Source organism: Pseudophryne corroboree, chromosome 11 (genome assembly GCF_028390025.1).
Source record: "Pseudophryne corroboree isolate aPseCor3 chromosome 11, aPseCor3.hap2, whole genome shotgun sequence".
Lineage (NCBI taxonomy): Eukaryota > Metazoa > Chordata > Amphibia > Anura > Myobatrachidae > Pseudophryne > Pseudophryne corroboree.
Window position 1 is genome coordinate 178,947,840 of NC_086454.1, and position 19,208 is coordinate 178,967,047.

At 35.6% G+C, this 19,208-nt stretch overlaps 15 non-coding genes across 15 annotated transcripts; all 15 read right to left on the reverse strand.

The window, feature by feature from the left end:
- Positions 1 to 786: 786 nt before the first annotated feature.
- TRNAS-UGA (transfer RNA serine (anticodon UGA)) lies at positions 787 to 868 on the reverse strand. Its single transcript has one exon. It is a non-coding gene; the product is annotated as a tRNA-Ser (tRNA).
- A 1,080-nt stretch (positions 869 to 1,948) lies between these two features.
- Positions 1,949 to 2,030, reverse strand: TRNAS-UGA (transfer RNA serine (anticodon UGA)). The gene has a single exon. It is a non-coding gene; the product is annotated as a tRNA-Ser (tRNA).
- Positions 2,031 to 3,114: 1,084 nt separating this feature from the next.
- Positions 3,115 to 3,196, reverse strand: TRNAS-UGA (transfer RNA serine (anticodon UGA)). The gene has a single exon. It is a non-coding gene; the product is annotated as a tRNA-Ser (tRNA).
- A 1,080-nt stretch (positions 3,197 to 4,276) lies between these two features.
- TRNAS-UGA (transfer RNA serine (anticodon UGA)) lies at positions 4,277 to 4,358 on the reverse strand. The gene has a single exon. It is a non-coding gene; the product is annotated as a tRNA-Ser (tRNA).
- Positions 4,359 to 5,442: 1,084 nt separating this feature from the next.
- On the reverse strand, positions 5,443 to 5,524 carry TRNAS-UGA (transfer RNA serine (anticodon UGA)). Its single transcript has one exon. It is a non-coding gene; the product is annotated as a tRNA-Ser (tRNA).
- Positions 5,525 to 6,604: 1,080 nt separating this feature from the next.
- On the reverse strand, positions 6,605 to 6,686 carry TRNAS-UGA (transfer RNA serine (anticodon UGA)). The gene has a single exon. It is a non-coding gene; the product is annotated as a tRNA-Ser (tRNA).
- A 1,080-nt stretch (positions 6,687 to 7,766) lies between these two features.
- Positions 7,767 to 7,848, reverse strand: TRNAS-UGA (transfer RNA serine (anticodon UGA)). The gene has a single exon. It is a non-coding gene; the product is annotated as a tRNA-Ser (tRNA).
- A 1,080-nt stretch (positions 7,849 to 8,928) lies between these two features.
- Positions 8,929 to 9,010, reverse strand: TRNAS-UGA (transfer RNA serine (anticodon UGA)). The gene has a single exon. It is a non-coding gene; the product is annotated as a tRNA-Ser (tRNA).
- A 1,084-nt stretch (positions 9,011 to 10,094) lies between these two features.
- TRNAS-UGA (transfer RNA serine (anticodon UGA)) lies at positions 10,095 to 10,176 on the reverse strand. Its single transcript has one exon. It is a non-coding gene; the product is annotated as a tRNA-Ser (tRNA).
- Positions 10,177 to 11,257: 1,081 nt separating this feature from the next.
- On the reverse strand, positions 11,258 to 11,340 carry TRNAS-UGA (transfer RNA serine (anticodon UGA)). Its single transcript has one exon. It is a non-coding gene; the product is annotated as a tRNA-Ser (tRNA).
- Positions 11,341 to 12,420: 1,080 nt separating this feature from the next.
- On the reverse strand, positions 12,421 to 12,502 carry TRNAS-UGA (transfer RNA serine (anticodon UGA)). Its single transcript has one exon. It is a non-coding gene; the product is annotated as a tRNA-Ser (tRNA).
- A 1,084-nt stretch (positions 12,503 to 13,586) lies between these two features.
- Positions 13,587 to 13,668, reverse strand: TRNAS-UGA (transfer RNA serine (anticodon UGA)). Its single transcript has one exon. It is a non-coding gene; the product is annotated as a tRNA-Ser (tRNA).
- Positions 13,669 to 14,748: 1,080 nt separating this feature from the next.
- On the reverse strand, positions 14,749 to 14,830 carry TRNAS-UGA (transfer RNA serine (anticodon UGA)). Its single transcript has one exon. It is a non-coding gene; the product is annotated as a tRNA-Ser (tRNA).
- A 2,394-nt stretch (positions 14,831 to 17,224) lies between these two features.
- On the reverse strand, positions 17,225 to 17,306 carry TRNAS-UGA (transfer RNA serine (anticodon UGA)). The gene has a single exon. It is a non-coding gene; the product is annotated as a tRNA-Ser (tRNA).
- Positions 17,307 to 18,386: 1,080 nt separating this feature from the next.
- TRNAS-UGA (transfer RNA serine (anticodon UGA)) lies at positions 18,387 to 18,468 on the reverse strand. The gene has a single exon. It is a non-coding gene; the product is annotated as a tRNA-Ser (tRNA).
- Positions 18,469 to 19,208: the final 740 nt, after the last annotated feature.

Genomic DNA, 19,208 nt, shown 5'->3' on the forward strand with positions numbered 1-19,208 from the left:
TTCATTGGTCTATTCCACAGGTTCTCAAACTCGGCTCTCAGAACCCCACACAGTGCATGTTTTGCAGGTCTCCTTGCAGAACCACAAGTAAATAATTAGCTCCACAAGTGGACTTTTTAAAATTTGTCAGTGAGTAATTAATACACCTGTGCACCTGCTGGGTTACCTGCAAAACATACACTGTGTGGGGTCCAGAGGACTGAGTTGGAGAACTTATGGTCTATTCCTTAATAAAGTTTGGAATTAGAACAACTGACACTGCACAATTAATAGTTTGTTGATTACCAGACATTATTTCTTACCTTTCATTACATCTCTACAGCTGTAAAACCAGATAGAAAGAATCTGCATGCACAAGTTGCCACTGAGAAACATTTATACAAGGTCACAAGCATGTACATAGAATGCAGGAAGACACTGTCTGAGATTATATGGTTTAAAAAGAAGTCCATTGTAAAACAGGATATATATGTAGGTGAGCTAAGCTGAGATTGAGAACTCAATTCTTAAACATAACATGCTTTGATTCTCTTCATCTTGAATGCATTTCGTTTTTAAACCAGCTTGAAAAGCAAATGGATTTCGAGTCCATCACCTAAACCACTTGGCCACAACTACCTTAATGTTGTTTCACTGACAAGCTGTGTGCAAAATCAGTGTTTTCCTTTTTTGGTAGCTTTTACAGTAAGTTAAACTTTGGGAAATGTAAAAGCTACTTTAGTCTCATGGATAATAAAGTTATCAAGGACAAATGAGCTTAGCTTTCTACATGCATAAAAAGCAGTACGTAGCTGGCAGGATTTGAACCTGCGCGGGGAAACCCCAATGGATTTCAAGTCCATCACCTTAACCACTCGGCCACAACTACTTGACCTCAATTGGTTGGTGCTACTTGGAAATCAAAACATTTTTCCTGTTGGCAGAAATATCTGATACATTTTATTTTAATTTGCTTCAATATTAATATGTAAACTTTGTGAAATATAATAGCTAGTATAGTTTAATGTCAAATATAGGTGTCAAGGACTTTTGATCTTGTACTAAATTAATTAGAAATCAGAGCCTTTAACATCACACCATGCCAACACTAGTGCTCATGAACTGTATTGTACATTTTACGGACATTTTATCAAATAATAATCATTTAAAATATATTAGGTTTTTCATTGGTCTATTCCACAGGTTCTCAAACTCGGTTCTCAGAACCCCACACAGTGCATGTTTTGCAGGTCTCCTTGCAGAACCACAAGTAAATAATTAGCTCCACAAGTGGACTTTTTAAAATGTGTCAGTGAGTAATTAATACACCTGTGCACCTGCTGGGTTACCTGCAAAACATACACTGTGTGGGGTCCAGAGGACTGAGTTGGAGAACTTATGGTCTATTCCTTAATAAAGTTTGGAATTAGAACAACTGACACTGCACAATTAATAGTTTGTTGATTACCAGACATTATTTCTTACCTTTCATTACATCTCTACAGCTGTAAAACCAGATAGAAAGAATCTGCATGCACAAGTTGCCACTGAGAAACATTTATACAAGGTCACAAGCATGTACATAGAATTCAGGAAGACACTGTCTGAGATTATATGGTTTAAAAAGAAGTCCATTGTAAAACAGGATATATATGTAGGTGAGCTAAGCTGAGATTGAGAACTCAATTCTTAAACATAACATGCTTTGATTCTCTTCATCTTGAATGCATTTCGTTTTTAAACCAGCTTGAAAAGCAAATGGATTTTGAGTCCATCACCTAAACCACTTGGCCACAACTACCTTAATGTTGTTTCACTGACAAGCTGTGTGCAAAATCAATGTTTTCCTTTTTTGGTAGCTTTTACAGCAAGTTAAACTTTGGGAAATGTAAAAGCTACTTTAGTTTCATGGAAAATAAAATTATCAAGGACAAATGAGCTTAGCTTTCTACATGCATAAAAAGCAGTACGTAGCTGGCAGGATTTGAACCTGCGCGGGGAAACCCCAATGGATTTCAAGTCCATCGCCTTAACCACTCGGCCACAACTACCTGAACTCAATTGGATGGTGCTACTTGAAAATCAAAACATTTTTCCTGTTGGCAGAAATATCTGATACATTTTATTTTAATTTGCTTCAATATTAATATGTAAACTTTGTGAAATATAATAGCTAGTATAGTTTAATGTCAAATATAGGTGTCAAGGACTTTTGATCTTGTACTAAATTAATTAGAAATCAGAGCCTTTAACATCACACCATGCCAACACTAGTGCTCATGAACTGTATTGTACATTTTACGGACATTTTATCAAATAATAATCATTTAAAATATATTAGGTTTTTCATTGGTCTATTCCACAGGTTCTCAAACTCGGTTCTCAGAACCCCACACAGTGCATGTTTTGCAGGTCTCCTCGCAGAACCACAAGTAAATAATTAGCTCCACAAGTGGACTTTTTAAAATGTGTCAGTGAGTAATTAATACACCTGTGCACCTGCTGGGTTACCTGCAAAACATACACTATGTGGGGTCCTGAGAACTGAGTTTGAGAACCTATGGTCCATTCCTTAATAAAGTTTGGAATTATAACAACTGACACTACACAATTAATAGTTTGTTAATTACCAGACATTTTTTCTTACCTTTCATTACATCTCTACAGCTGTAAATCCAGATAGAAAGAATCTGCATGCACAAGTTGCCACTGAGAAACATTTATACAAGGTCACAAACAAGCATGTACATAGAATGCAGGAAGACACTGTCTGAGATTATATGGTTTAAAAAGAAGTCCATTGTAAAACAGGATATATATGTAGGTGAGCTAAGCTGAGATTGAGAACTCAATTCTTAAACATAACATGCTTTGATTCTCTTCATCTTGAATGCATTTCGTTTTTAAACCAGCTTGAAAAGCAAATGGATTTCGAGTCCATCACCTAAACCACTTGGCCACAACTACCTTAATGTTGTTTCACTGACAAGCTGTGTGCAAAATCAATGTTTTCCTTTTTTGGTAGCTTTTACAGTAAGTTAAACTTTGGGAAATGTAAAAGCTACTTTAGTTTCATGGAAAATAAAATTATCAAGGACAAATGAGCTTTGCTTTCTACATGCATAAAAAGCAGTACGTAGCTGGCAGGATTTGAACCTGCGCGGGGAAACCCCAATGGATTTCAAGTCCATCGCCTTAACCACTCGGCCACAACTACCTGAACTCAATTGGATGGTGCTACTTGAAAATCAAAACATTTTTCCTGTTGGCAGAAATATCTGATACATTTTATTTTAATTTGCTTCAATATTAATATGTAAACTTTGTGAAATATAATAGCTAGTATAGTTTAATGTCAAATATAGGTGTCAAGGACTTTTGATCTTGTACTAAATTAATTAGAAATCAGAGCCTTTAACATCACACCATGCCAACACTAGTGCTCATGAACTGTATTGTACATTTTACGGACATTTTATCAAATAATAATCATTTAAAATATATTAGGTTTTTCATTGGTCTATTCCACAGGTTCTCAAACTCGGTTCTCAGAACCCCACACAGTGCATGTTTTGCAGGTCTCCTTGCAGAACCACAAGTAAATAATTAGCTCCACAAGTGGACTTTTTAAAATGTATCAGTGAGTAATTAATACACCTGTGCACCTGCTGGGTTACCTGCAAAACATACACTGTGTGGGGTCCAGAGGACTGAGTTGGAGAACTTATGGTCTATTCCTTAATAAAGTTTGGAATTAGAACAACTGACACTGCACAATTAATAGTTTGTTGATTACCAGACATTATTTCTTACCTTTCATTACATCTCTACAGCTGTAAAACCAGATAGAAAGAATCTGCATGCACAAGTTGCCACTGAGAAACATTTATACAAGGTCACAAGCATGTACATAGAATGCAGGAAGACACTGTCTGAGATTATATGGTTTAAAAAGAAGTCCATTGTAAAACAGGATATATATGTAGGTGAGCTAAGCTGAGATTGAGAACTCAATTCTTAAACATAACATGCTTTGATTCTCTTCATCTTGAATGCATTTCGTTTTTAAACCAGCTTGAAAAGCAAATGGATTTCGAGTCCATCACCTAAACCACTTGGCCACAACTACCTTAATGTTGTTTCACTGACAAGCTGTGTGCAAAATCAATGTTTTCCTTTTTTGGTAGCTTTTACAGTAAGTTAAACTTTGGGAAATGTAAAAGCTACTTTAGTTTCATGGAAAATAAAATTATCAAGGACAAATGAGCTTTGCTTTCTACATGCATAAAAAGCAGTACGTAGCTGGCAGGATTTGAACCTGCGCGGGGAAACCCCAATGGATTTCAAGTCCATCGCCTTAACCACTCGGCCACAACTACCTGAACTCAATTGGATGGTGCTACTTGAAAATCAAAACATTTTTCCTGTTGGCAGAAATATCTGATACATTTTATTTTAATTTGCTTCAATATTAATATGTAAACTTTGTGAAATATAATAGCTAGTATAGTTTAATGTCAAATATAGGTGTCAAGGACTTTTGATCTTGTACTAAATTAATTAGAAATCAGAGCCTTTAACATCACACCATGCCAACACTAGTGCTCATGAACTGTATTGTACATTTTACGGACATTTTATCAAATAATAATCATTTAAAATATATTAGGTTTTTCATTGGTCTATTCCACAGGTTCTCAAACTCGGTTCTCAGAACCCCACACAGTGCATGTTTTGCAGGTCTCCTCGCAGAACCACAAGTAAATAATTAGCTCCACAAGTGGACTTTTTAAAATGTGTCAGTGAGTAATTAATACACCTGTGCACCTGCTGGGTTACCTGCAAAACATACACTATGTGGGGTCCTGAGAACTGAGTTTGAGAACCTATGGTCCATTCCTTAATAAAGTTTGGAATTATAACAACTGACACTGCACAATTAATAGTTTGTTAATTACCAGACATTTTTTCTTACCTTTCATTACATCTCTACAGCTGTAAATCCAGATAGAAAGAATCTGCATGCACAAGTTGCCACTGAGAAACATTTATACAAGGTCACAAACAAGCATGTACATAGAATGCAGGAAGACACTGTCTGAGATTATATGGTTTAAAAAGAAGTCCATTGTAAAACAGGATATATATGTAGGTGAGCTAAGCTGAGATTGAGAACTCAATTCTTAAACATAACATGCTTTGATTCTTTTCATCTTGAATGCATTTTGTTTTTAAACCAGCTTGAAAAGCAAATGGATTTTGAGTCCATCACCTTAACCACTCGGCCACAACTACCTTAATGTTGTTTCATTGACAAGCTGTGTGCAAAATCAATGTTTTCCATTTTTGGTAGCTTTTACAGTAAGTTAAACTTTGGGAAATGTAAAAGCTACTTTAGTTTCATGGAAAATAAAGTTATCAAGGACAAATGAGCTTAGCTTTCTACATGCATAAAAAGCAGTACGTAGCTGGCAGGATTTGAACCTGCGCGGGGAAACCCCAATGGATTTCAAGTCCATTGCCTTAACCACTCGGCCACAACTACCTGAACTCAATTGGATGGTGCTACTTGAAAATCAAAACATTTTTCCTGTTGGCAGAAATATCTGATACATTTTATTTTAATTTGCTTCAATATTAATATGTAAACTTTGTGAAATATAATAGCTAGTATAGTTTAATGTCAAATATAGGTGTCAAGGACTTTTGATCTTGTACTAAATTAATTAGAAATCAGAGCCTTTAACATCACACCATGCCAACACTAGTGCTCATGAACTGTATTGTACATTTTACGGACATTTTATCAAATAATAATTATTTAAAATATATTAGGTTTTTCATTGGTCTATTCCACAGGTTCTCAAACTCGGTTCTCAGAACCCCACACAGTGCATGTTTTGCAGGTCTCCTTGCAGAACCACAAGTTAATAATTAGCTCCACAAGTGGACTTTTTAAAATGTGTCAGTGAGTAATTAATACACCTGTGCACCTGCTGGGTTACCTGCAAAACATACACTGTGTGGGGTCCTGAGAACTGAGTTTGAGAACCTATGGTCCATTCCTTAATAAAGTTTGGAATTATAACAACTGACACTGCACAATTAATAGTTTGTTAATTACCAGACATTTTTTCTTACCTTTCATTACATCTCTACAGCTGTAAATCCAGATAGAAAGAATCTGCATGCACAAGTTGCCACTGAGAAACATTTATACAAGGTCACAAGCATGTACATAGAATGCAGGAAGACACTGTCTGAGATTATATGGTTTAAAAAGAAGTCCATTGTAAAACAGGATATATATGTAGGTGAGCTAAGCTGAGATTGAGAACTCAATTCTTAAACATAACATGCTTTGATTCTCTTCATCTTGAATGCATTTCATTTTTAAACCAGCTTGAAAAGCAAATGGATTTTGAGTCCATCACCTTAACCACTCGGCCACAACTACCTTAATGTTGTTTCATTGACAAGCTGTGTGCAAAATCAATGTTTTCCATTTTTGGTAGCTTTTACAGTAAGTTAAACTTTGGGAAATGTAAAAGCTACTTTAGTTTCATGGAAAATAAAGTTATCAAGGACAAATGAGCTTAGCTTTCTACATGCATAAAAAGCAGTACGTAGCTGGCAGGATTTGAACCTGCGCGGGGAAACCCCAATGGATTTCAAGTCCATTGCCTTAACCACTCGGCCACAACTACCTGAACTCAATAGGATGGTGCTACTTGAAAATCAAAACATTTTTCCTGTTGGCAGAAATATCTGATACATTTTATTTTAATTTGCTTCAATATTAATATGTAAACTTTGTGAAATATAATAGCTAGTATAGTTTAATGTCAAATATAGGTGTCAAGGACTTTTGATCTTGTACTAAATTAATTAGAAATCAGAGCCTTTAACATCACACCATGCCAACACTAGTGCTCATGAACTGTATTGTACATTTTACGGACATTTTATCAAATAATAATCATTTAAAATATATTAGGTTTTTCATTGGTCTATTCCACAGGTTCTCAAACTCGGTTCTCAGAACCCCACACAGTGCATGTTTTGCAGGTCTCCTTGCAGAACCACAAGTAAATAATTAGCTCCACAAGTGGACTTTTTAAAATGTATCAGTGAGTAATTAATACACCTGTGCACCTGCTGGGTTACCTGCAAAACATACACTGTGTGGGGTCCAGAGGACTGAGTTGGAGAACTTATGGTCTATTCCTTAATAAAGTTTGGAATTAGAACAACTGACACTGCACAATTAATAGTTTGTTGATTACCAGACATTATTTCTTACCTTTCATTACATCTCTACAGCTGTAAAACCAGATAGAAAGAATCTGCATGCACAAGTTGCCACTGAGAAACATTTATACAAGGTCACAAGCATGTACATAGAATGCAGGAAGACACTGTCTGAGATTATATGGTTTAAAAAGAAGTCCATTGTAAAACAGGATATATATGTAGGTGAGCTAAGCTGAGATTGAGAACTCAATTCTTAAACATAACATGCTTTGATTCTCTTCATCTTGAATGCATTTCGTTTTTAAACCAGCTTGAAAAGCAAATGGATTTCGAGTCCATCACCTAAACCACTTGGCCACAACTACCTTAATGTTGTTTCACTGACAAGCTGTGTGCAAAATCAATGTTTTCCTTTTTTGGTAGCTTTTACAGTAAGTTAAACTTTGGGAAATGTAAAAGCTACTTTAGTTTCATGGAAAATAAAATTATCAAGGACAAATGAGCTTTGCTTTCTACATGCATAAAAAGCAGTACGTAGCTGGCAGGATTTGAACCTGCGCGGGGAAACCCCAATGGATTTCAAGTCCATCGCCTTAACCACTCGGCCACAACTACCTGAACTCAATTGGATGGTGCTACTTGAAAATCAAAACATTTTTCCTGTTGGCAGAAATATCTGATACATTTTATTTTAATTTGCTTCAATATTAATATGTAAACTTTGTGAAATATAATAGCTAGTATAGTTTAATGTCAAATATAGGTGTCAAGGACTTTTGATCTTGTACTAAATTAATTAGAAATCAGAGCCTTTAACATCACACCATGCCAACACTAGTGCTCATGAACTGTATTGTACATTTTACGGACATTTTATCAAATAATAATCATTTAAAATATATTAGGTTTTTCATTGGTCTATTCCACAGGTTCTCAAACTCGGTTCTCAGAACCCCACACAGTGCATGTTTTGCAGGTCTCCTTGCAGAACCACAAGTAAATAATTAGCTCCACAAGTGGACTTTTTAAAATGTATCAGTGAGTAATTAATACACCTGTGCACCTGCTGGGTTACCTGCAAAACATACACTGTGTGGGGTCCAGAGGACTGAGTTGGAGAACTTATGGTCTATTCCTTAATAAAGTTTGGAATTAGAACAACTGACACTGCACAATTAATAGTTTGTTGATTACCAGACATTATTTCTTACCTTTCATTACATCTCTACAGCTGTAAAACCAGATAGAAAGAATCTGCATGCACAAGTTGCCACTGAGAAACATTTATACAAGGTCACAAGCATGTACATAGAATGCAGGAAGACACTGTCTGAGATTATATGGTTTAAAAAGAAGTCCATTGTAAAACAGGATATATATGTAGGTGAGCTAAGCTGAGATTGAGAACTCAATTCTTAAACATAACATGCTTTGATTCTCTTCATCTTGAATGCATTTCGTTTTTAAACCAGCTTGAAAAGCAAATGGATTTCGAGTCCATCACCTAAACCACTTGGCCACAACTACCTTAATGTTGTTTCACTGACAAGCTGTGTGCAAAATCAATGTTTTCCTTTTTTGGTAGCTTTTACAGTAAGTTAAACTTTGGGAAATGTAAAAGCTACTTTAGTTTCATGGAAAATAAAATTATCAAGGACAAATGAGCTTTGCTTTCTACATGCATAAAAAGCAGTACGTAGCTGGCAGGATTTGAACCTGCGCGGGGAAACCCCAATGGATTTCAAGTCCATCGCCTTAACCACTCGGCCACAACTACCTGAACTCAATTGGATGGTGCTACTTGAAAATCAAAACATTTTTCCTGTTGGCAGAAATATCTGATACATTTTATTTTAATTTGCTTCAATATTAATATGTAAACTTTGTGAAATATAATAGCTAGTATAGTTTAATGTCAAATATAGGTGTCAAGGACTTTTGATCTTGTACTAAATTAATTAGAAATCAGAGCCTTTAACATCACACCATGCCAACACTAGTGCTCATGAACTGTATTGTACATTTTACGGACATTTTATCAAATAATAATCATTTAAAATATATTAGGTTTTTCATTGGTCTATTCCACAGGTTCTCAAACTCGGTTCTCAGAACCCCACACAGTGCATGTTTTGCAGGTCTCCTCGCAGAACCACAAGTAAATAATTAGCTCCACAAGTGGACTTTTTAAAATGTGTCAGTGAGTAATTAATACACCTGTGCACCTGCTGGGTTACCTGCAAAACATACACTATGTGGGGTCCTGAGAACTGAGTTTGAGAACCTATGGTCCATTCCTTAATAAAGTTTGGAATTATAACAACTGACACTGCACAATTAATAGTTTGTTAATTACCAGACATTTTTTCTTACCTTTCATTACATCTCTACAGCTGTAAATCCAGATAGAAAGAATCTGCATGCACAAGTTGCCACTGAGAAACATTTATACAAGGTCACAAACAAGCATGTACATAGAATGCAGGAAGACACTGTCTGAGATTATATGGTTTAAAAAGAAGTCCATTGTAAAACAGGATATATATGTAGGTGAGCTAAGCTGAGATTGAGAACTCAATTCTTAAACATAACATGCTTTGATTCTTTTCATCTTGAATGCATTTTGTTTTTAAACCAGCTTGAAAAGCAAATGGATTTTGAGTCCATCACCTTAACCACTCGGCCACAACTACCTTAATGTTGTTTCATTGACAAGCTGTGTGCAAAATCAATGTTTTCCATTTTTGGTAGCTTTTACAGTAAGTTAAACTTTGGGAAATGTAAAAGCTACTTTAGTTTCATGGAAAATAAAGTTATCAAGGACAAATGAGCTTAGCTTTCTACATGCATAAAAAGCAGTACGTAGCTGGCAGGATTTGAACCTGCGCGGGGAAACCCCAATGGATTTCAAGTCCATTGCCTTAACCACTCGGCCACAACTACCTGAACTCAATTGGATGGTGCTACTTGAAAATCAAAACATTTTTCCTGTTGGCAGAAATATCTGATACATTTTATTTTAATTTGCTTCAATATTAATATGTAAACTTTGTGAAATATAATAGCTAGTATAGTTTAATGTCAAATATAGGTGTCAAGGACTTTTGATCTTGTACTAAATTAATTAGAAATCAGAGCCTTTAACATCACACCATGCCAACACTAGTGCTCATGAACTGTATTGTACATTTTACGGACATTTTATCAAATAATAATTATTTAAAATATATTAGGTTTTTCATTGGTCTATTCCACAGGTTCTCAAACTCGGTTCTCAGAACCCCACACAGTGCATGTTTTGCAGGTCTCCTTGCAGAACCACAAGTTAATAATTAGCTCCACAAGTGGACTTTTTAAAATGTGTCAGTGAGTAATTAATACACCTGTGCACCTGCTGGGTTACCTGCAAAACATACACTGTGTGGGGTCCTGAGAACTGAGTTTGAGAACCTATGGTCCATTCCTTAATAAAGTTTGGAATTATAACAACTGACACTGCACAATTAATAGTTTGTTAATTACCAGACATTTTTTCTTACCTTTCATTACATCTCTACAGCTGTAAATCCAGATAGAAAGAATCTGCATGCACAAGTTGCCACTGAGAAACATTTATACAAGGTCACAAGCATGTACATAGAATGCAGGAAGACACTGTCTGAGATTATATGGTTTAAAAAGAAGTCCATTGTAAAACAGGATATATATGTAGGTGAGCTAAGCTGAGATTGAGAACTCAATTCTTAAACATAACATGCTTTGATTCTCTTCATCTTGAATGCATTTCATTTTTAAACCAGCTTGAAAAGCAAATGGATTTCGAGTCCATCACCTTAACCACTTGGCCACAACTACCTTAATGTTGTTTCACTGACAAGCTGTGTGCAAAATCAATGTTTTCCTTTTTTTGGTAGCTTTTACAGTAAGTTAAACTTTGGGAAATGTAAAAGCTACTTTAGTCTCATGGAAAATAAAGTTATCAAGGACAAATGAGCTTAGCTTTCTACATGCACAAAAAGCAGTACGTAGCTGGCAGGATTTGAACCTGCGCGGGGAAACCCCAATGAGATTTCAAGTCCATCGCCTTAACCACTCGGCCACAACTACCTGACCTCAATTGGATGGTGCTACTTGGAAATCAAAACATTTTTCCTGTTGGCAGAAATATCTGATACATTTTATTTTAATTTGCTTCAATATTAATATGTAAACTTTGTGAAATATAATAGCTAGTATAGTTTAATGTCAAATATAGGTGTCAAGGACTTTTGATCTTGTACTAAATTAATTAGAAATCAGAGCCTTTAACATCACACCATGCCAAAACTAGTGCTCATGAACTGTATTGTACATTTTACGGACATTTTATCAAATAATAATCATTTAAAATATATTAGGTTTTTCATTGGTCTATTCCACAGGTTCTCAAACTCGGTTCTCAGAACCCCACACAGTGCATGTTTTGCAGGTCTCCTCGCAGAACCACAAGTAAATAATTAGCTCCACAAGTGGACTTTTTAAAATGTGTCAGTGAGTAATTAATACACCTGTGCACCTGCTGGGTTACCTGCAAAACATAGACTGTGTGGGGTCCTGAGAACTGAGTTTGAGAACCTATGGTCCATTCCTTAATAAAGTTTAGAATTATAACAACTGACACTGCACAATTAATAGTTTGTTGATTAACAGACATTATTTCTTACCTTTCATTACATCTCTACAGCTGTAAATCCAGATAGAAAGAATCTGCATGCACAAGTTGCCACTGAGAAACATTTATACAAGGTCACAAGCATGTACATAGAATGCAGGAAGACACTGTCTGAGATTATATGGTTTAAAAAGAAGTCCATTGTAAAACAGGATATATATGTAGGTGAGCTAAGCTGAGATTGAGAACTCAATTCTTAAACATAACATGCTTTGATTCTTTTCATCTTGAATGCATTTTGTTTTTAAACCAGCTTGAAAAGCAAATGGATTTTGAGTCCATCACCTTAACCACTCGGCCACAACTACCTTAATGTTGTTTCATTGACAAGCTGTGTGCAAAATCAATGTTTTCCTTTTTTGGTAGCTTTTACAGTAAGTTAAACTTTGGGAAATGTAAAAGCTACTTTAGTTTCATGGAAAATAAAGTTATCAAGGACAAATGAGCTTAGCTTTCTACATGCATAAAAAGCAGTATGAAGCTGGCAGGATTTGAACCTGCGCGGGGAAACCCCAATAGATTTCAAGTCCATAGCCTTAACCACTCGGCCACAACTACCTGAACTCAATTGGATGGTGCTACTTGGAAATCAAAACATTTTTCCTGTTGGCAGAAATATCTGATACATTTTATTTTAATTTGCTTCAATATTAATATGTAAACTTTGTGAAATATAATAGCTAGTATAGTTTAATGTCAAATATAGGTGTCAGGGACTTTTGATCTTGTACTAAATTAATTAGAAATCAGAGCCTTTAACATCACACCATGCCAACACTAGTGCTCATGAACTGTATTGTACATTTTACGGACATTTTATCAAATAATAATCATTTAAAATATATTAGGTTTTTCATTGGTCTATTCCACAGGTTCTCAAACTCGGTTCTCAGAACCCCACACAGTGCATGTTTTGCAGGTCTCCTCGCAGAACCACAAATAAATAATTAGCTCCACAAGTGGACTTTTTAAAATATGTCAGTGAGTAATTAATACACCTGTGCACCTGCTGGGTTACCTGCAAAACATACACTGTGTGGGGTCCTGAGAACTGAGTTTGAGAACCTATGGTCCATTCCTTAATAAAGTTTGGAATTATAACAACTGACACTGCACAATTAATAGTTTGTTAATTACCAGACATTTTTTCTTACCTTTCATTACATCTCTACAGCTGTAAATCCAGATAGAAAGAATCTGCATGCACAAGTTGCCACTGAGAAACATTTATACAAGGTCACAAACAAGCATGTACATAGAATGCAGGAAGACACTGTCTGAGATTATATGGTTTAAAAAGAAGTCCATTGTAAAACAGGATATATATGTAGGTGAGCTAAACTGAGATAGAGAACTCAATTCTTAAACATAACATGCTTTGATTCTCTTCATCTTGAATGCATTTCGTTTTTAAACCAGCTTGAAAAGCAAATGGATTTCGAGTCCATCACCTTAACCACTTGGCCACAACTACCTTAATGTTGTTTCACTGACAAGCTGTGTGCAAAATCAATGTTTTCCTTTTTTGGTAGCTTTTACAGTAAGTTAAACTTTGGGAAATGTAAAAGCTACTTTAGTCTCATGGAAAATAAAGTTATCAAGGACAAATGAGCTTAGCTTTCTACATGCATAAAAAGCAGTACGTAGCTGGCAGGATTTGAACCTGTGCGGGGAAACCCCAATGGATTTCAAGTCCATCACCTTAACCACTCGGCCACAACTACCTGACCTCAATTGGATGGTGCTACTTGGAAATCAAAACATTTTTCCTGTTGGCAGAAATATCTGATACATTTTATTTTAATTTGCTTCAATATTAATATGTAAACTTTGTGAAATATAATAGCTAGTATAGTTTAATGTCAAATATAGGTGTCAAGGACTTTTGATCTTGTACTAAATTAATTAGAAATCAGAGCCCTTAACATCACACCATGCCAACACTAGTGCTCATGAACTGTATTGTACATTTTACGGACATTTTATCAAATAATAATCATTTAAAATATATTAGGTTTTTCATTGGTCTATTCCACAGGTTCTCAAACTCGGTTCTCAGAACCCCACACAGTGCATGTTTTGAAGGTCTCCTCGCAGAACCACAAGTAAATAATTAGCTCCACAAGTGGACTTTTTAAAATGTGTCAGTGAGTAATTAATACACCTGTGCACCTGCTGGGTTACCTGCAAAACATACACTGTGTGGGGTCCTGAGAACTGAGTTTGAGAACCTATGGTCCATTCCTTAATAAAGTTTGGAATTATAACAACTGACACTGCACAATTAATAGTTTGTTGATTAACAGACATTATTTCTTACCTTTCATTACATCTCTACAGCTGTAAATCCAGATAGAAAGAATCTGCATGCACAAGTTGCCACTGAGAAACATTTATACAAGGTCACAAGCATGTACATAGAATGCAGGAAGACACTGTCTGAGATTATATGGTTTAAAAAGAAGTCCATTGTAAAACAGGATATATATGTAGGTGAGCTAAGCTGAGATTGAGAACTCAATTCTTAAACATAACATGCTTTGATTCTCTTCATCTTGAATGCATTTCGTTTTTAAACCAGCTTGAAAAGCAAATGGATTTTGAGTCCATCACCTTAACCACTCGGCCACAACTACCTTAATGTTGTTTCACTGACAAGCTGTGTGCAAAATAAATGTTTTCCTTTTTTGGTAGCTTTTACAGTAAGTTAAATTTTGGGAAATGTAAAAGCTACTTTAGTTTCATGGAAAATAAAGTTATCAAGGACAAATGAGCTTAGCTTTCTACATGCATAAAAAGCAGTACGTAGCTGGCAGGATTTGAACCTGCGTGGGGAAACCCCAATGGATTTCAAGTCCATCGCCTTAACCACTCGGCCACAACTACCTGAACTCAACTGGATGGTGCTACTTGGAAATCAAAACATTTTTCCTGGTGGCAGAAATATCTGATACATTTTATTTTAATTTGCTTCAATATTAATATGTAAACTTTGTGAAATATAATAGCTAGTATAGTTTAATGTCAAATATAGGTGTCAAGGACTTTTAATCTTGTACTAAATTAATTAGAAATCAGAGCCTTTAACATCACACCATGCCAACACTAGTGCTCATGAACTGTATTGTACATTTTACGGACATTTTATCAAATAATAATCATTTAAAATATATTAGGTTTTTTATTGGTCTATTCCACAGGTTCTCAAACTTGGTTCCCAGAACCCCACACAGTGCATGTTTTGCAGGTCTCCTCGCAGAACCACAAGTAAATAATTAGCTCCACAAGTGGACTTTTTAAAATGTGTCAGTGAGTAATTAATACACATATGCACCTGCTGGGTTACCTGCAAAACATACACTGTGTGGGGTCCTGAGGACTGAGTTTGAGAACTTATGGTCTATTCCTTAATAAAGTTTGGAATTAGAACAACTGACACTGCACAATTAATAGTTTGTTGATTACCAGACATTATTTCTGACCTTTCATTACATCTCTACAGCTGTAAATCCAGATAGAAAGAATCTGCATGCACAAGTTGCCACTGAGAAACATTTATACAAGGTCACAAGCATGTACGTAGAATGCAGGAAGACACTGTCTGAGATTATATGGTTTAAAAAGAAGTCCATTGTAAAACAGGATATATATGTAGGTGAGCTAAGCTGAGATTGAGAACTCAGTTCTTAAACATAACATGCTTTGATTCTTTTCATCTTGAATGCATTTTGTTTTTAAACCAGCTTGAAAAGCAAATGGATTTTGAGTCCATCACCTTAACCACTCGGCCACAACTACCTTAATGTTGTTTCATTGACAAGCTGTGTGCAAAATCAATGTTTTCCTTTTTTGGTAGCTTTTACAGTAAGTTAAACTTTGGGAAATGTAAAAGCTACTTTAGTTTCATGGAAAATAAAGTTATCAAGGACAAATGAGCTTAGCTTTCTACATGCATAAAAAGCAGTACGTAGCTGGCAGGATTTGAACCTGCGCGGGGAAACCCCAATCGAATTCAAGTCCATCGCCTTAACCACTACCTGAACTCAACTGGATGGTGCTACTTGGAAATCAAAACATTTTTCCTGGTGGCAGAAATATCTGATACATTTTATTTTAATTTGCTTCAATATTAATATGTAAACTTTGTGAAATATAATAGCTAGTATAGTTTAATGTCAAATATAGGTGTCAAGGACTTTTGATCTTGTACTAAATTAATTAGAAATCAGAGCCTTTAACATCACACCATGCCAACACTAGTGCTCATGAACTGTATTGTACATTTTACGGACATTTTATCAAATAATAATCATTTAAAATATATTAGGTTTTTCATTGGTCTATTCCACAGGTTCTCAAACTCGGTTCTCAGAACCCCACACAGTGCATGTTTTGCAGGTCTCCTCGCAGAACCACAAGTAAATAATTAGCTCCACAAGTGGACTTTTTAAAATGTGTCAGTGAGTAATTAATACACCTGTGCACCTGCTGGGTTACCTGCAAAACATACACTGTGTGGGGTCCTGAGAACTGAGTTTGAGAACCTATGGTCCATTCCTTAATAAAGTTTGGAATTATAACAACTGACACTGCACAATTAATAGTTTGTTAATTACTAGAGATGAGCGGGTTCGGTTTTACTCGGTTTTACTCGGTTCTCAAAACGGCATCTAATTGGCTCGCGGATGTCACGTGTTTTGGATAGCCAATAAGGTTCGGTTTTGAGAACCAAGTAAAACCGAGTAAAACCGAATCCGCTCATCTCTATTAATTACCAGACATTTTTTCTTACCTTTCATTACATCTCTACAGCTGTAAATCCAGATAGAAAGAATCTGCATGCACAAGTTGCCACAGAGAAACATTTATACAAGGTCACAAACAAGCATGTACATAGAATGCAGGAAGACACTGTCTGAGATTATATGGTTTAAAAAGAAGTCCATTGTAAAACAGGATATATATGTAGGTGAGCTAAACTGAGATTGAGAACTCAATTCTTAAACATAACATGCTTTGATTCTCTTCATCTTGAATGCATTTCGTTTTTAAACCAGCTTGAAAAGCAAATGGATTTCGAGTCCATCACCTTAACCACTTGGCCACAACTACCTTAATGTTGTTTCACTGACAAGCTGTGTGCAAAATCAATGTTTTCCTTTTTTGGTAGCTTTTACAGTAAGTTAAACTTTGGGAAATGTAAAAGCTACTTTAGTCTCATGGAAAATAAAGTTATCAAGGACAAATGAGCTTAGCTTTCTACATGCATAAAAAGCAGTACGTAGCAGGCAGGATTTGAACCTGTGCGGGGAAACCCCAATGGATTTCAAGTCCATCACCTTAACCACTCGGCCACAACTACCTGACCTCAATTGGATGGTGCTACTTGGAAATCAAAACATTTTTCCTGTTGGCAGAAATATCTGATACATTTTATTTTAATTTGCTTCAATATTAATATGTAAACTTTGTGAAATATAATAGCTAGTATAGTTTAATGTCAAATATAGGTGTCAAGGACTTTTGATCTTGTACTAAATTAATTAGAAATCAGAGCCCTTAACATCACACCATGCCAACACTAGTGCTCATGAACTGTATTGTACATTTTACGGACATTTTATCAAATAATAATCATTTAAAATATATTAGGTTTTTCATTGGTCTATTCCACAGGTTCTCAAACTCGGTTCTCAGAACCCCACACAGTGCATGTTTTGAAGGTCTCCTCGCAGAACCACAAGTAAATAATTAGCTCCACAAGTGGACTTTTTAAAATGTGTCAGTGAGTAATTAATACACCTGTGCACCTGCTGGGTTACCTGCAAAAGATACACTGTGTGGGGTCCTGAGAACTGAGTTTGAGAACCTATGGTCCATTCCTTAATAAAGTTTGGAATTATAACAACTGACACTGCACAATTAATAGTTTGTTGATTAACAGACATTATTTCTTACCTTTCATTACATCTCTACAGCTGTAAATCCAGATAGAAAGAATCTGCATGCACAAGTTGCCACTGAGAAACATTTATACAAGGTCACAAGCATGTACATAGAATGCAGGAAGACACTGTCTGAGATTATATGGTTTAAAAAGAAGTCCATTGTAAAACAGGATATATATGTAGGTGAGCTAAGCTGAGATTGAGAACTCAATTCTTAAACATAACATGCTTTGATTCTCTTCATCTTGAATGCATTTCGTTTTTAAACCAGCTTGAAAAGCAAATGGATTTTGAGTCCATCACCTTAACCACTCGGCCACAACTACCTTAATGTTGTTTCACTGACAAGCTGTGTGCAAAATAAATGTTTTCCTTTTTTGGTAGCTTTTACAGTAAGTTAAATTTTGGGAAATGTAAAAGCTACTTTAGTTTCATGGAAAATAAAGTTATCAAGGACAAATGAGCTTAGCTTTCTACATGCATAAAAAGCAGTACGTAGCTGGCAGGATTTGAACCTGCGCGGGGAAACCCCAATGGATTTCAAGTCCATCGCCTTAACCACTCGGCCACAACTACCTGAACTCAACTGGATGGTGCTACTTGGAAATCAAAACATTTTTCCTGGTGGCAGAAATATCTGATACATTTTATTTTAATTTGCTTCAATATTAATATGTAAACTTTGTGAAATATAATAGCTAGTATAGTTTAATGTCAAATATAGGTGTCAAGGACTTTTAATCTTGTACTAAATTAATTAGAAATCAGAGCCTTTAACATCACACCATGCCAACACTAGTGCTCATGAACTGTATTGTACATTTTACGGACATTTTATCAAATAATAATCATTTAAAATATATTAGGTTTTTTATTGGTCTATTCCACAGGTTCTCAAACTTGGTTCCCAGAACCCCACACAGTGCATGTTTTGCAGGTCTCCTCGCAGAACCACAAGTAAATAATTAGCTCCACAAGTGGACTTTTTAAAATGTGTCAGTGAGTAATTAATACACATATGCACCTGCTGGGTTACCTGCAAAACATACACTGTGTGGGGTCCTGAGGACTGAGTTTGAGAACTTATGGTCTATTCCTTAATAAAGTTTGGAATTAGAACAACTGACACTGCACAATTAATAGTTTGTTGATTACCAGACATTATTTCTGACCTTTCATTACATCTCTACAGCTGTAAATCCAGATAGAAAGAATCTGCATGCACAAGTTGCCACTGAGAAACATTTATACAAGGTCACAAGCATGTACGTAGAATGCAGGAAGACACTGTCTGAGATTATATGGTTTAAAAAGAA